Source organism: Dipodomys merriami, unplaced genomic scaffold (genome assembly GCF_024711535.1).
Source record: "Dipodomys merriami isolate MVZ:Mamm:240054 unplaced genomic scaffold, mDipMer1.0.p SCAF_283, whole genome shotgun sequence".
In the NCBI taxonomy this organism is placed as follows: domain Eukaryota; kingdom Metazoa; phylum Chordata; class Mammalia; order Rodentia; family Heteromyidae; genus Dipodomys; species Dipodomys merriami.
In genome coordinates this window covers 1,011,439-1,027,580 of record NW_027204304.1, presented here as the reverse complement: position 1 = coordinate 1,027,580, position 16,142 = coordinate 1,011,439, and the positions used below count along the sequence as shown (strand labels likewise).

At 38.0% G+C, this 16,142-nt stretch overlaps 1 long non-coding RNA gene across 1 annotated transcript; it reads right to left on the bottom strand.

Moving 5' to 3' along the window:
* Positions 1-11,579: 11,579 nt before the first annotated feature.
* Positions 11,580-14,502, bottom strand: LOC138838568 (uncharacterized). Its single transcript, XR_011375661.1, has 4 exons — positions 14,401-14,502; positions 13,909-14,100; positions 13,166-13,208; positions 11,580-12,225 (listed from the first exon to the last, which is right to left on the bottom strand). It is a non-coding gene; the product is annotated as an uncharacterized lncRNA (long non-coding RNA).
* Between the last annotated feature and the right edge of the window lie 1,640 nt (positions 14,503-16,142).

The following is a 16,142-nucleotide window of genomic DNA, read 5'->3' as shown; positions in this document are numbered from 1 at the left end:
GATAAGATTTGCTAACAGTCTTTCAATTTAGTTAATTTTTCGAAGAACCAACTCTTTGTTTTGTGGATTCTTTCTACGGATTTTTTAAAAATTCTAATTCGTTTAATTCCTACTTAATTTTAAGTATTTCTTTCCATCTACTGGGTTGGGGTTTATCTTGTTGTTCTTTCTCAAGGAGGTTCAGATATCTCATAAAATTGTTGGTTTAAGGTCTCTCCAATTTGTTGATGTAGGAACTCAGAGCTATCAACTTCCATCTGAGTACTGCCTTTGCTCTATCCCAGAAGAGCTGGTAATTTGTGTGTTCATTTTTGTTGAATATCATGAATATTTGAATTTACTTACTAATCTCTTCCATGACACACTGGTGATTCAACAGTATGTTGTTCAGCCTCCATGTGTTACAGGACTTTCATTGGTGCCTTTTGGTGTTGAGTTCTAATTTTATTCCCTTGTGGTGTGAGAGAATGCATGGCAAAACTTCAATGTTTCTGAATTTGGACAAGTTTGCTTCATGACCTAAAATGGGGTCTATTTTGGAAACTGTTCCGTGTGATGCTGAGAAAAACGTGTATTCTGATGCTGCTGGATGAAATATTTGGTAGATGTCTGTTATATCTAGTTGATCCATGCAGTTGTTTAGATCTGCAGTTTCTCTGTTGAGTTTTTGCCGATTTGATCTATCTCGTGGGTATAGTGGTGACTTAAACACTTTATAATTTATGTCTTTGGATCTATGTGAGATTTGAGGGAAAGTAGTGTTTCTTGGATAAATCTGGGTGATCCGTTGTTTGCCAAATAGAGATTTAGAATTGTAATATCCTCCTGAAGGGGAGATCCCTTAATTAGTATGTTGAGACCTTCTTTATGTCTTCTCACTAATTGTAATTTGAAGTCTATTTTTTCTGATATCAGGATTGCCATTCAAGCCTCTTTATGGGGACCACTTGCTTGGTAGAATTTGTTCCAGACTTTCACTTTCAAAATGTGTTTGTTTGTATGAGCAAGTTGTGACTCCTGAAGGCAGCAGATAGAAGGATCTTGCTTTTTAATCCAACTAAACAGTCTGTCACTTAATTGGAGAGTTAAGTCCATTAATGTTGAGAGTTAGGACTGAGAAGTGTTTGGGAGTTCCTGCAATGCTATCCAACTTCTTGGGGGCTGGAGCAATTGGATTCTTCCTATAGTTCTTGGATTCTCAGTTTGGGTGCAGTTTCTTGGTCTTTATTGTGGTCTTGTTGGTTTTCTATGTGTAGCACATCGTTAAGTATTTTTTATTGGGCCAGTTTGTTGGAGATCCATTGTTTCAGTTTTTCTTTGCTATGGAATGTTTTTATTTTACCTTCAGTTATGAAGGAGAGCTTAGCTGGGCACAGTATGATTGATTGATAGTTGTTTTTCCTTAGGACATGGCCTACATCATTCCAGGCTCTTCTTGATTTAATTGTCTCGATTGAGAAATCTGAGCTGATTCTAATTGTTTTCCCTTTGTAAATAGTTGATCTTTTTTACTTGACAGCTTTAAGGATTTTTTCCTTGGAATTGATCCTGTATGGATTATAATGTAATGGTGAGATATCCTTCTCTAGTCTGGTCTATTTGCGGTTCTAAAGTTTCTTGTATCTGAATAGGCCTATCTTTTTGCATGTTTGGGAAGTTCTCTGCTAGGATCATGTTAACTAAATTTCCTAGACCACTAAATTCTGTCTCTAGGTGCTGCTCTACCCCTATTATCCTCAGATTAAGTTTTCTGTGAGTGTCTTCAAAATGTTGAATAGATCTATCATATTTCTTGGATTTGTCTTGTATAGTTGTATGTTCTTTCTCTGTCCTCAATCCCTCAAATTTGCTCCTCTGCATGGTATAAGCTACTGTAGAGACTTTCTACTTTGTTTTTTTAAATTTCTTTTCCTTCTAATTGGTCAGCTTTGATGGCTTCAAATTCTTTGTTGGAGCTTTGTTTTAGATCTTGTAAGAAGTTCTTTACCTCCTTAATTTGGTGTTGTGTTTATTCTCAAATCACGTACTTGATTGGTTATGGTTTCCTTGTACTCCCATTCCTTCTGTTGGGATCCATTCAGCATTCCCTTTGTGGTCTCCCTGAATTCTTTCAGCTTTCTGTTTATGGATTCCATGAATGCCTCTATTGATATTTGTCTCTTGTCATACCGCTCTCCCAAGTCCTGTATTACTCTTTGATTAGCTTCCTCATGTTCATGCATTTCCTGTAGTTCTCTTTGACTGTTTTCAGCCTGCTCATGCAATTCCTGTATTTCTCTTTGACTGTTCTGATCCTGCTCATGCAATTCCTGTATCAATCTTTGAGGAGCTTCCTCACTCTCATGAGATTCCAGTATTAATCTTTGGTTTGCCTCTCTCTCCCTATCACGCTCACATTGAATCCTTTGCAGGTTTTCAATCTTTTCATTCACCATGTTTACCAGTAGTGTTTGTAGAGATTTTTGGGAACTCTCTTTTGGATTATACATTAACTATTCTGTCAAATGATTTTCCTGAGTGGGAGTTCAGATAACTGGACTTGCAATTTTCCTTGTGTTTTTCCGGTTTGTTCTGCCCAGTTGGTATGAAAGTCACACCAATTTTTTGTTAGAACAAAATTTTAAGGCAAGTATCATCAAAGTTCTGTAGTTGCACAGACAAAAGTCTGCAGATACAATATTTTTCAACAGATACAATTTATTCAACATCAAACAACTATGGCTTAATGGGCTAAGAACAGCAAAGAAGAATTTGGCAAATCACAAATTATTAATTTTAGGTGGAAATGTGGGCAAAAATAGGATTAGAGGGATGTGGAGAGTTAAAAGGAGTGTGAATTTAACCAAGTCCTAATCTTAGAGAGGGAAATGGATTAGGCAGAATGCTAGAAGCAAGATTAAGAAAAAAAATGGAAATACAAAAATTTAAATTTAAAAAGTGAAACACTTAAAATTATGTGTTTAATGATGATATTGAGAGACGAAAAGGACAGGATGAGATGATGGGAGGGGAAAAAAAGGAGACATGAAAAACTAAAAATTCTTTAAATTAGTTACTTGAAAATTATATAGGTATAAAGAGAGATAATACTGCTCTTAAAGAATTTTAGCGTAAGAGTTTGTGAACTGAGTAATAAATTTCTGGATTAAGTTGTACACAACGGGGCATAATGTCTAATATTCGACGATGGGTAAATATCTGGGGATGATCCGAATAACAATTAAGTCTCACAAAAAAGAAAGAGAAAAAAAAGAAAAGAATAAAATAATAAGGACCAAAAGGTCAGAAGAGATTTTATAAAAAAGCACACACACACACACACATTTACACCTAAAATAATAATGATGAGAAGAAAAAGATTAATTGAAAACATTATTTTTTAAAAAAAATTAAAATTAAAGAAAGGTACAAAAAGACTTCTTTGATTATTTTTGTGGGGGTAGAATGTGAAGATATTCTATCTCCCCTGTGTCCATAACCAGTCTCTTGGTGGCGTCTCTGGTCTGCTTGTGGTGTTTGTTTTTCCTGTGGCTTGATTAGTTGCTTACGTCAGTTTGTTTGAGCAGGCAGAAAAATGTTCGGCATTACCCATAATTTTGTGATCCTCCTCCCAGGCTAGTTCAGTGGGAAGGAGATCTGCTTTGAGTATCACAAAAGAGGGAGATGGCTGTTTCTTCTAGTTTTGAGATGCTGTGATGAGGCTAGGTTCTGGGTAGGGTTGAGGCCTCTCAGCAAACAGTTGCTTTTCCCTGAGGCGCTAGCTCCTGAGATACACAGCCCAGTCTGGATCCATTCTCAGCATTTATGTTTACTGAATTTCAATTGATTGTCAAGGTTGCTGTAGGGAGGGGCAGCCTCTGGCTCTGTTTACAGAGTGAAGAAAGTCACTCCTCCAAGGGCAGGGCTTCTTTGCCTGGGCTGGGTGATTTCTCTTGGGTGGAACTGAGCATGGCAAGTCAGGTCAGGTTCCTGTGATCTCCTAAATGGATCTTGCTTTCTTCCAAGGCCTGAGTTAGAGATAGCTGTTCAAATGGGCCTTTGTCAGTATCAAAGATGGAGATCTCTGGTGGTGGTGGCAGGGTGGGGTGGCCTTACCTACTCTGTTCGCTGAGAAGGAGTGAGGATGTCAGTGTTCCACTCACGTCAGAATCTTGGTTCCTTTTCCGTCAGTTCTTACTGATGTTGAGTAGATTCTGCTGTCCCGCTGTGTCTGGCATCTTTGTCCTGGACTCTTTGTTATAGGTATGGCGCCTATGGCCACTGCCACTGCTGCCACAGCTGGCACAGCCATGGCTACCAGCAAGTGCTCTGATCTGTCTCCTTGCCTGGATTTTCCCTCTCTGGACAAACTCTCTGTACTGTAATGGGACACTTGGTGTGATTCTCTAACCTAGGACTGTTCACTAGAACAGTAAAACTGCTATGTGAGAGCTTGTTTAGCTCTAGTTTCTCCCCCACTCTCCCTCTGAACACATTTTTTGCCTCTTATTGAAGTATATCTGATATTTTAAAGTAGATTTGTCCAAATATAATTAAGTTGATCAATTATTTCATTAGGACAATGTTGGCCAGATTTATTTCTAGTAAATCTTATCCCTTATAATATATGAGAACATGCTGTGTTAGTCTCCTATTAATATGACAAATATTTTTATAAAATTAACTTCAAAGGAGGAAAGATTAATCTTGGTTTCTGATTTTATACCTTTCAATTTACATTTCTTTTTCTCATTGCTTTTGGTTGGTGATGGTACAGTACCCCATATCAGGAACATGTGATGGAGTATGTGTATTCCTGGAAGCGAGGAAGTAAAGAAAAGTAAGAATAGGAGTGAGAAAGGGAGAAAGGGGAGGTGGGGAAGAAGGAGAGGGAGAAGGAAAAGGAGAAGGAGACAGAGAAGTAAACGAAGGAAGAGGAAAAAAGGACTTTGATCTTAAACCTTCTTTGATGACAAGTTCTCAGTGACCTAATCTCTATAACTATGCCCACGTGAAAGTTTCACCTCTTTATGGCAACATAGTGAAACCTAATTATTAATCCCAATCCTTTATTATTTCAGATTTAATTTCTAGACTGATGGGTAGATCTTTCTATACAATTGTGATAACTTCTATTCCTAAACACCAGAGATGCTATTTGGCATAGAGGTGGTTTGGTTATACCATTGCTGGAGAGATGAATGAAATATTTTGAGCACAAATACATTTTATTTAATGGATAAGGATGTTCCCAGAGGTTTCATTTTGTGACCTTCAAAAATGACTATTTCATCTAACTCATAATGACTTGAATTTTTCATAATTTTATGGCATTTCCATTCAAGTATTTGTCATCAACAGTGAGGTTCTTTCCTTCAAGTTGAAGGAAAAATAAATACTATCACAATCTTTATCAGAATTATTCTTTAGAGAGTAGGTATAATATGAATTTCCTACCATTCAAAAATTAGTTATCTTCAAGTCTATAGGAATAATTGGATAAGTGATTAAATATCCTGCTTTAGTTTTCTTATAATGAGGTTGATTCAATTTCTAAAAATCACTGTTGACATAAAATACATGAAATTCAGTGTTTCTCTGATATGACTTAGTAATCAAAAACCTCAGAAATACATGATTTGTAATCAAGATTTTTATATACTCACAAAATGTATGAATTTACAAAACCTAAGTTTAGGTTTAAAAGAATAGAAAATCACGTGACCACAGTATATAATATTTAATTTAATGAAAAATTGCTTCATTCAGCCTGACAGAGCCTTTTGCTTTTAGCTTATATGAGAAATTTGATTAACAATCCCTTTTTTGCTTTTGAATGATAGAGTATTGCAATTTGTCTAAAGATTCTGTAATTTAAACCTTTGCGTGCATAATTTTTCATAAAAATGAAACATTTTTCACAATGCAGGTTCAGGTTTAATAAATGAATAAATATCTAAATGTTAATTTGTTAAACTGAGCCTCTAGAATTCAAAAAATACAATTTACTTTATTGTTGGATATATTAAATCTGTGCTAAATATGGGTGTCTCAAGCTTGTAATCCTCGCTACTCAGGAAGCTGGGGTACAAAGTCAGCCTTGGCAAAAAGTTTGTGAGACATATCTCAATTAATCACACACACACATTACAACAGACACACACACACACACACACACACACACACACACACACACACACACACACACACACACACACACACACACACAAGCCAGAAATAGAATTGAGGCTCAAATGATAGACCAATACCCTTGAGGAAAAAAACAAGAACAACTAAGGGATAGTTCTTGAGTTAAAATCACAAGAACAAAACCCACACACAAGCAATATTATGCCTAAATGCTTATTTTAGTTTGAAGAAATAAACAATATCATGAAAATAATATTTGTTACATATCTTGGAACATTTGAGAAGTTGCTTTTAGTATAATTTGTCTTAAGATATAACATAGGTTATTAAAATTAATATTAATCTAGTTAATATTTGTAATCACTCATAACACCTTACAGTACAACAGTTCAGATTTTTTCTATTGCCATAAGAAATATTCTGAGTAAAAGGAAGAGAGGAATATTAGACGAAAGGAGAAAGAAAGAAAAAGGAAGAAAGAAAAAAAGAAAGAAAGAAGGAAGGAAAAGGAAGGAAGGAAGAAAGGAAGAAAGGAAGGAGAGAAAGAGAGAGGTAGGGATGGAGGGAAGGAAGGAGGAAGGAGGAAGCAAAGAAGAAAGGAAGGAAGGATGGAAGAGAAGGAGAAAGAATGGGACAAAACAATTTAATTTATAAAATCTCTTTAGCCCAACATAAACTCCATGTAATGAATCCTTAATAAAGTCAAGTTTGGAATTTTCACTTCTTTGCATGTTATCCATGCATGAATGAAACCAACAAATGAAGGATCATAAATAACTAGGTGAATCTGTTTGCATTTGTAGTAATATGTATGCGAATTTTTTCTCATTTTTATACATCATCAAATAACTATTTACAAACAATTTACATTTAGTTATAAATGTTCTAAAAATTGATGAAACTAAAGGATTTCAATATATTATATAATGTGAATACAAGTATTTTTAATGTTATTAATATTAAAGTCTTCATGTTATATTAATTATGAAAAATTATTATGCATTTTATCAGAAGAATTAGCATCCTCTGATTTTGGTGTCTGTGGGTGTCCTAATAGCAGACCGTAATTAAAATCAAATGAAATATTGATTTGAGATTTCCCCAATTGCTTGATGTAGGCATTCAAAGCTGTAAATTTTCCACTAAGTATTGCATTTAATATGTCCCTGAGGAGCTGGTATTTTGTGTGTTCATTTTTGTTAAATTCCAGAAACTTTCAGATTTCTATTCTAATCTCTTCAGTGCCCCACTGGTCATAAAGCAGTGTGTTGTTCACTCTTCATGGGTTTGACCTTTTTTTTTTTTTTTTTTTTTTTTTTTTTTTTTTTTTTTTTTGCTTTAGCTGTTTAATTCTAAGTTTATTCTGTTGTGGTCTGAAAAGATATGTGAATTCAATTAATTTTCTTTCAATTTGGACAGAATTTCTGTGTGACATAGGATAGGTTCTATTTTGGAGAATCTTCCATGACCTGCTGTGAAGAATGTATATACTGATACTGAATGTATGTTCTGTAGATGTCTGTTAGGGGTAGGTGGTCAATGTAGTTATTTAGGTCTTCAGTTTATTGGTTGAGTTTTTCCAGTATAACCAATTGATGGATGACAATGATGGGTTGAGATGTGTTTTTAGGTTGTGTAGTATTTGGTTGATGATGTAGGGTGGTCCAGGATTCAGGGCATTGATATTTACACTTGTTATATCCTCCTAATTGAGAGTTGCCTTTCTCAACATGTAATGTCTCTTCCTACTAATTTTAATTTGAATTCTATTTTATCTTATTTTAGTAATTCTACTATGGCCTGTTTATGGAGTCCATTTACTTGAAAATTTTATTTCCAGCCTTTCAGTTTGAGTACGTTTGTTTTTGTCAATAAAATGTATCTCTTGTGGACACTGGATGGCTGTGTCTTGTTTTTTGATACTAGTATCTGATCTGTTTTCTAATTGGTAATTTAATTCCATTGATATTGAAAGTTAAGACTGAGAAATATGTTATGTTATAGCCCTGCTGTTAGGAGCTGTGCCTCATCTACTGTTAATATATTTACCTTGTTCTCTGGTAGGGAGCATTTTATATAACCAGATCCTGTTCTTCTTGATCTTCTCTATATAGGGTATATTTAATTAACTTCTACCCTGCTTATTTGGTGGAGATACATTGTTTCAAGTTTTCTTTGTCATGAAATATTTTTATATATCCTTTAAATGTAAAGGAGAGTTTGGCTTGGGACCATATTCACTATTGGTAGTTGTTTACCCTTAGTGTTTGTCATATATTATGCCAGGCTCCCCTTTTTATGCCTAGAAAAGTTGAGCATTTCTTCATGAGTCTAATGACCATTTTTATTTCCTCTTCAGAGAAGTCTCTCTTTAAGTCTTTAGCCCACTTAGTTATCGAGTAGTTGTTTCTTTGAGGATTTGTTGTCAGGTGATTTAATTTTTTGAGTCCTAAGTATAATTTAGATATAAGACCTCATCCGTTTTATGACTCGTGAAGATATTCTCCCAGAACGTGGGCTTTCTATTGATCTTGTTAGCTATGACCTTTGCCTTGCAGAAGCTCTGATGTTTCATGCAATCCCAATTTTCCAAACTTTCTTTGATTTCTTTTGTTTCCAGTTCTCTCTTAAGAAAATTTCGGCTTGTGCTAAAAAGCCCTAGACTTTCTCCTATTCCTTCAGGTAATGTTTTCATGGTGTCTTCTTTTATTTTGAGGTGTTTGATCTATTTGGAGTTGATTCTCCTGCAGGGTATTATATACAGATCTAGCTTTAGTTTTCTACAGGTGTTGAAGCAATTTTGTCAACACCATTTACTCAAAAGGCTGTCTTTCTTCCATTCTAATTTTTAGCCCCCTTGTCAAAGATTACGTGGCTATAGGTCAGTGGGTTTATTTCTGAGTCTTCAGTCTTATTCCATTGATCCTCAGGTCTGTTCTTGTGCCAGTAACAATCTGTGTTTTACTATGGCTTTTTAGTAGAGTTTGAAATTTGGAACTGATAGTGCTCCAGTGCTGTTCTTTCTGCTATGGATTGGCAAACCCAGAGCTAGCATTATACTTAATGGTGAAAATTTAAAGCCATTTCTTATAAATTCAGGAATGAGATAAAAAGTCTGCTCTCTCCACTACTCTTCAACTTTGTATTAGAATGCTAGCTGGGGCAATAATACAAGATGCAAACTTAAAGGTCTCCAAATAGGGAAAGATGAAGTAAAACTCTCCCTCTTTGCAGATGATATGATCCTGTATTTAAAGAACCACATGGACTCCACTCCCAAATTATTGAGCTCATCAGAAACTTTGGCAAACTAGCCAAGTATAAAATTCACCCTCAGGAATCAATGGCTTTCCTGTATTCCAATAATGTTAAGATTGCGGGTGATATTAGGAAAGCAACCCCTTTTTAAAAGCCACACAAGAAATAAAATATCTAGGAGTTAAGAAGGACCTCTATGAAAGACATTTTCAAAACCTGAAAAAGAAAATGAAAGCAGAACTAAGGAAGTGGGAAACCACCCATGCTCATGGATTGGGAGGAATAACACCATGAAAATGGCAATACTGCCAAAGGTTATATCCAAATTCAATGTGATACCTACCAATATCCCAATCTCACTCTTCAATGAAATAGAAGTAATCCAAAAATACATATGGAACAATTGAAAACCCAAATAACACTGAGGTTTTTTTAGTGATTCTCATTTTGTATTAACACTTTGATTCTAGAAAGTAATCTACGGATTTTAACTTTCTTCCCTCCCTTTGGATAAAGCTCAAAAAACCCTGCCTCTAACTCCCAAGACACTTAACTCTTAGGTCTGGACAATTGTTCTTAGATAGTGGATTACTTAATTGTATTTTGAACGCATAAAACATGCATATAGAAATCTCACATTTTGATCTCATGAGAAAACAGCCTTTACTCCACTCTCAGATTTATTTCCTGAAATGCATTTTTAAAGAGAATATGTTTTCATTTTTAGATGAAAGGCTTGTAGGAAACTATTTTCATAACCTGGCTCCTCCTCCTGCACCTCAACACCTAAAACACAAATTTCAAAACGCATTTAAAAGAAACAATACAAAAACCAAACACTGGGAATGCTCAGATGCAGAACATTTTACAAAACCCAGAATATAACTCTGCTGTCTGAGGGAGGGGCTCTCTGAATAAATTAACAAACAAACCCAAAAGAGCATCCAGGAGTATCGGATGGGAGTGTCCCTGGCTGCTACTCCATGGACAAGGAGCATGGAATGGCTTCCTAAGCCTGCTGGCGAATGCGTGGGGGAAAGTTTCCTTGCCAGTCTGAGTACAAAAGTTGGCATCACCCTGCTTGGGCCTGTCTTTTTTGTCTTTTCCCCACAGCAGAACAAAATCAACCCCTCCTCCACGGCTGATAAATACTGTACAAACTGATCCACAGAGTGGCATCTGTTCAGTCTGCACTCCTTCCTAGGTGGGTGGACCTTGTCCCGTAGTATGCGTGTACTCCCAGGGGCTGATCCTCATGGACCCGGCCCAAGGGACAGGGGGGTGCTAGATGTGAGTCAGTGGCACTGTGTTATTCATGCAGCAGCTGCCAGGTTGCTGCCCTAGCCCAACAACAGGTGCACCCTGATCTTCTTCCACAGTCCCAGGCGAGGGGTGCTCACAACGGCCCTAGGTGGGCAGGCTTCCAGTAGGATCCTACTTCACCAGAGGGACCAGCATGCCTGATTAAGTGGCTGCAGCCTGAATTAATTATTAATTATTTAATTGTTTAATGGAGCAGTATTTTTGCCAGTTGTGAGGCTTGAACTCTGAGCCTGGGCACTGTCCCTAAGCTCTTCAGCTCAAGACCAGTGCTCTACCACTTGAGCCATAATGCCACTTCCAGCTTTATCTGCTTATGTAGTGCTGAGGAATTGAACCCAGGGCCTCATGCATGCAAAGCGAGCACTCTACCACTGAGCCACCTTCTCAGCCCTGGAGCAGTTTTAAAGAAAATGATTCACATTACTGTATGATATTATTGGAGAGTAACTTTTCTTCCATATGTGCCCAAAGCACAATGAAATGTAAACAGATTTGAACTCACGGTTGGAAGAGTATCCTACATACCACTATAAGTATTGTGACATTTGTCCAAATTGACAGAACAGCTTTCTAGGACCTCTAACCTGCTATTTCATAGACCTTTTGTAGCCACCTTATTTCCCCATACAGGCATGGCCTGGCTTCCTTGCCGCTCCCTGTGCATTTAACAGTTCATTAATATGCAGTAGGCTCTCTTGTACAGCACCCTGTCACTCTGTTATCCCCCCACAGAACACGTATGCACAATGCTTCAGATTGTAGGCTTAAAAAACATAATTAGGATTCATGAATACTAGATTATATAAAAAACACTAACATTTTAATAAAGTTAGAAAAATAGAATGAGCATTTTATAACCATCAGGACAAAAAAAATACAGGTTTTCCCAGGAATGGGGGAAGGAATCTCTAAATCTAGATTGGCTTCTAAGTTGCCTTCAGAAAAAATTCTGCCTCAGAGTCCTAAAAGGGATTTACTTCCTCATTAAAGACAGGGTTTTCTTCCTGAGTCCAAGGAGGGACAGATTCTAATTTCTCAATTGGAAACTGGATCCCCTTCAGGAGGACAGATTGGTCAGGATATTCTGTGAAGAAAGATTCCCTTTCCTCAACTGAATCTAGATTTTGGACCTCACTTATTGGTTTTCCTGAAGATACACTGGGGTCATTTTCCATTAGCATACATTTACACTGCATACCAAGACATGTCTTTTTTACTTGTTTGGAGCTAATCTAGGTGGATTATCAACATCAATGGAAGATATTCTGGATCATCTTCTTCCTTGGCAGTAAGTGCAGCTACTCCTGCTTCACATGTGGGGTTCAGAACCAGTGGGATGTCCACAGGACTCAAAACCTGCTTGGGCCTTTCTATATATTAAAAAAACACCCTCTATGTTCACATGCCTTCTGGAGATCAGTAATGTTTTCTGATCTCCATGAGTCATCATAAACGACATCACTGATGGGTTCTTTATCTGGAGAACTGCAGGAGCTGCTCTACTGTGATACAAACCTGAGAATGGAAATAGGTACAGGAGTCTTAGAACTCAAGAAGTTAAGGTGTGACAAACTTTCATGAGAATCTAATGGGGGAAGCTGTAGATCTTGAGTTTGGACTGAACACTGATGAGAAGTTAGCATGTTTCTAATGAGTGGTTACTTCCACGTTCCTTCAAAGGAGAACAGATATTACCTGGCAAAGAATATCCATAAAAGGATATTTTGCCAAGCTGGGGAGTACTAAGGGCTCTATGCCCATCCTGCCCATGCCTAAAGACCCAAGTTCCATCCATATTCACCAGCTCTGAGGTTTCTAAACAAGGACTTCTTCCATTTTTTCTTGGTCTCATGGGCCATGCGTTCTTCTAGCTGGTCCAGAAGAATATGTAAGCAGAAGAGCAAGTCTAAAGAGGGCATCTTGAGCTTGACATACTGTGTAAGTTCTTTCAGGGTGTCATGGTTCTTGTTCTCATAGAAATCATCAAGGTAGAAGTCCATCCACATAGGGAAGATGGAACAAACTAGGCTATGGGCAGATTGGTGACAAGGAAAATGAGAGCCTTTCCTCCCCATCCTGAGCTTTGTACTATAGCCTCTTTCTGGCGGGACTTGCATGTTGTAGGAAGAGACTCCTGCAAGCAGGATGCTCCTCACAACCCACTTCTAGAAATTTCTCAAATATAATCATCTAAAATTCTCCCTATGTTAGGAGGAGAAGGTTGTTTCCCCTCTTGATCTGACTTGCTATACATACCCCCCTCGTCATCCATGAGAGTCCAAAACCACAACCACACCCACACTGTGTAATCTGCTATCCACTGAAGTGCCAAGCCTCAACCCCCTGGTGAAAATCACAACTGGTGTGCAAAGAAGGAAGTTGACTTTGATTCAGACACCTCAAAGATACCCAGTTTTCAAAGACAGAACTTCTCTTTGTGTCAACGTCCACTTACTTCTTCATCTTGTTCATCTTCCTCCCAGTTACGGTAGAAGGATCTGTACCAATGGGAGGAGAGAAGGAAGTTAACTCTATGCTTCTCCTTTTCTGAACTAACAGGACAGACATGGGACTGGTTAAGTCACATATGGTAATGTAAACATAACAGACAAAAAGTAGAGATATGTCTACACAATTTCATGGAAATTCTGTGAGGATGCTTATCAGCATTTGTCCAAATAAATGTCCCATGGCTCATGCCTCTAATCCTACTAATCAGGAGGGTGAGATCTAAGGATCACAGTTTGAACCCAGTCTAGTTTGTAAAATTCTAAAGACACTTATCTTCAATTAACCAGCCAAAGGCCAGACCTGGTATTGGAGCTTAAATGGTAGAGTGATATGAACAGAACAGCACTCAGGCCCCAAGTTCAAGTTCCATTCTTTCTTCCATCTATATTCCTTCAAAGGCCTCCAAGATAGTGATTTCCTAGGTGAGGGTGGATGTTGGGTGACACTGGCTCATTCCTTTAATCCTAGTCTCTCAGCAAGCAAACTGTTAAGGCTCCACTAGCTTCTGAGGAAAATGAAATGTTCTGGCAGGCCACTCGTAAGGAGTTATCCAGGGAGTGCACTTCTTTGTCTCAAGCCAAGCTCCTGTGATAAAACCCCATTGAAACAGTCTCAGAGAGGTACCAAGTATTCCAATAATCTGCCAGGGGGTCTCATCAGTCCTGCATTTGAATGAGGAACACTCACTTTTTAAACAATATCCAGCAACTGCTCCATTGTCTCCCACTCTCTATAGTGGCGGTGGAAGTTTCCAACATAGAAGAGATCACCTTTCTGGTAGGCAGGGATCAGGTCCATTACCAGTATTTCCAACAAGCCTGAGTCCAAGCTCCATATATTATAAGGCACATTCAGGATTTGAGCAGACTCATTGTCACACTAAGGTGGTAAAAAGAATGAATCTTTGAAACATGGAAATGGGAGTACACTTCAAAATGAGTAATAGAGTAATAGGATTGAAAAGTACACAGTAAATATTTTATCAATATACCCATATAAAAACACAAGAAGAAGCCTGTACTGTGGGCTAGAATGAGATTAAATAGGTTTCCTGTCATAGTTACACCTGACCTGAGTTGACTTGTGATTCCCTTTATTTCTTCTTATAAAAAGGCCTGAGACATTGGATTCGTGGTTTGGCACTGATCCAATGTCTGCAGTATCGAGTGAGGCACTCACCCCTCTCATGCCTGGGACCTGATTCTCTTGAACTTTGAAAGCAATACAGGAATGTCTTTCTTGTTTCTGAGCCACAGGCCAAGTGAGCTGGCTAGAGCTGACTGTAAGTTACAGTTGCCTGGGTCTCAGAGTTCCATATTCTATTCCATTGTGAGGGAAGTAGTGTCATCTCTCAGAGCCCAATGATCTAAGCTGCTTACTCACATAAGACCATCCCAAAGAAAAACGGGAGGCTGAAATTTCCCCTCCCACATCACTCTATACAAATGTGGACATTGTCAAATCCCAACATCCTCAGGTAGGCCTAGGAACCAGCATGGTCTCAGCCTCAAGGAAGCTTTCCTAGGTGAGATCCATGCCTTATTCCTTATTTTTCACTATTCCTCTTGTTCTGCAAAAATCATTTTGCCTCTTAGGGCCCTCTCAGCCTGCCATGTGCTTTTTGCATCTACTTCCTAGGACACTGTTTGGTTCATGTTTCCTAATCTTTTGTTTGCTCTTGAAGCCCCTGTGTGCTGTAATCTGCCCAAAAGACAAATACTTAGAGGTGGGAACAATCATAAAAATATTGAAAAAAATTTACACATATAGTCAGACATTTTTACACGTGTACATTTTTTTAAGATAAAAGACTATTTTTGATATTTTTGTCATATTTTATGACAGAGGGGAAGGGGAGAAGGGAAGAGGTGCTGCATTGTCTTCTCATAATTCAATGATTATTTTTTTTGAATGGGTGTCCAGTCGTGGGGCCTGAACTCTGGGCCTGGGCGCTGTCTCTCAGCTCTTCAGCTCAAGGCTACCAATCTATCACTTGAGGCACAGCGCCACTTCTGGATTTTTTCTTTTTTTGCTTACGTGGTGCTGAGGAATTGAACACAGGGCGTCATGCATGCAAGACAAGCACTCTACCACTGAGCCACCTTCCCAGCCCCTCAATGATTATTATTTAAAACTATAGTTGAAGGAATGTAAGATTTAAAGATAAAAACCGTGCTCCTGTTCTTTTTATAAGCTAGTTGTTTATAAAGTATTCCTCACTAAAGTCTTGTCACCTGTGTCTCATGAACTATCCTCCTCCTTCAAAATAATCAAGAAAAACCTTCACAAATAAGTGGGCTGTTGTCCAATCTCTGGATAAGAATTTAAGATACAATATTGCCTGTGACTCTGTGTGTGTACATCTCTGTGGGAGTGTTTGTGTGTGTGTGTGTGTGTGTGTGTGTGTGTGTGTGTGTGTGTGTGCCCATTTTTACTTTGACTTGTGGAACCATGTTATCTCAGAAAGCCTCAGGGCACTAATGGGATGAAAAGCTTGTTAGATTTTAAGGCTAAGATTAGGGCTGGGTCTCATTCCTCTTACTGTCTCCGTTGATTTAAAAAAGAAATCCTCCTTTATCTTTAAAACATACCCAGGAAGAAGCAGGTTATTACCCTACCAGAGAGAAAAGAGGCTGTGACCCTGAAGTGCTTAAGGCAATTCAGCAATAACCTTGCCACTAATATCCACTGTGGGAGTAGAGAGGGTTATTAGATATCACTAAAAGAATGTCCCACATGATCTTATTTTGTAGTAGATATCAACAGGGAAGCATTCTCAGGTGATGGAGTCAAGCAGGAGTTCAGTCTATTTTACTGCAGTGGAGGTGGTCTGAGTGATGATGTGGATTTCCTCCAGGTGACTGTCAGGCTGTCGTTGAACTTTACCCATTAGGGTGTGCAGCAGCAGCAGCAACAGCAGC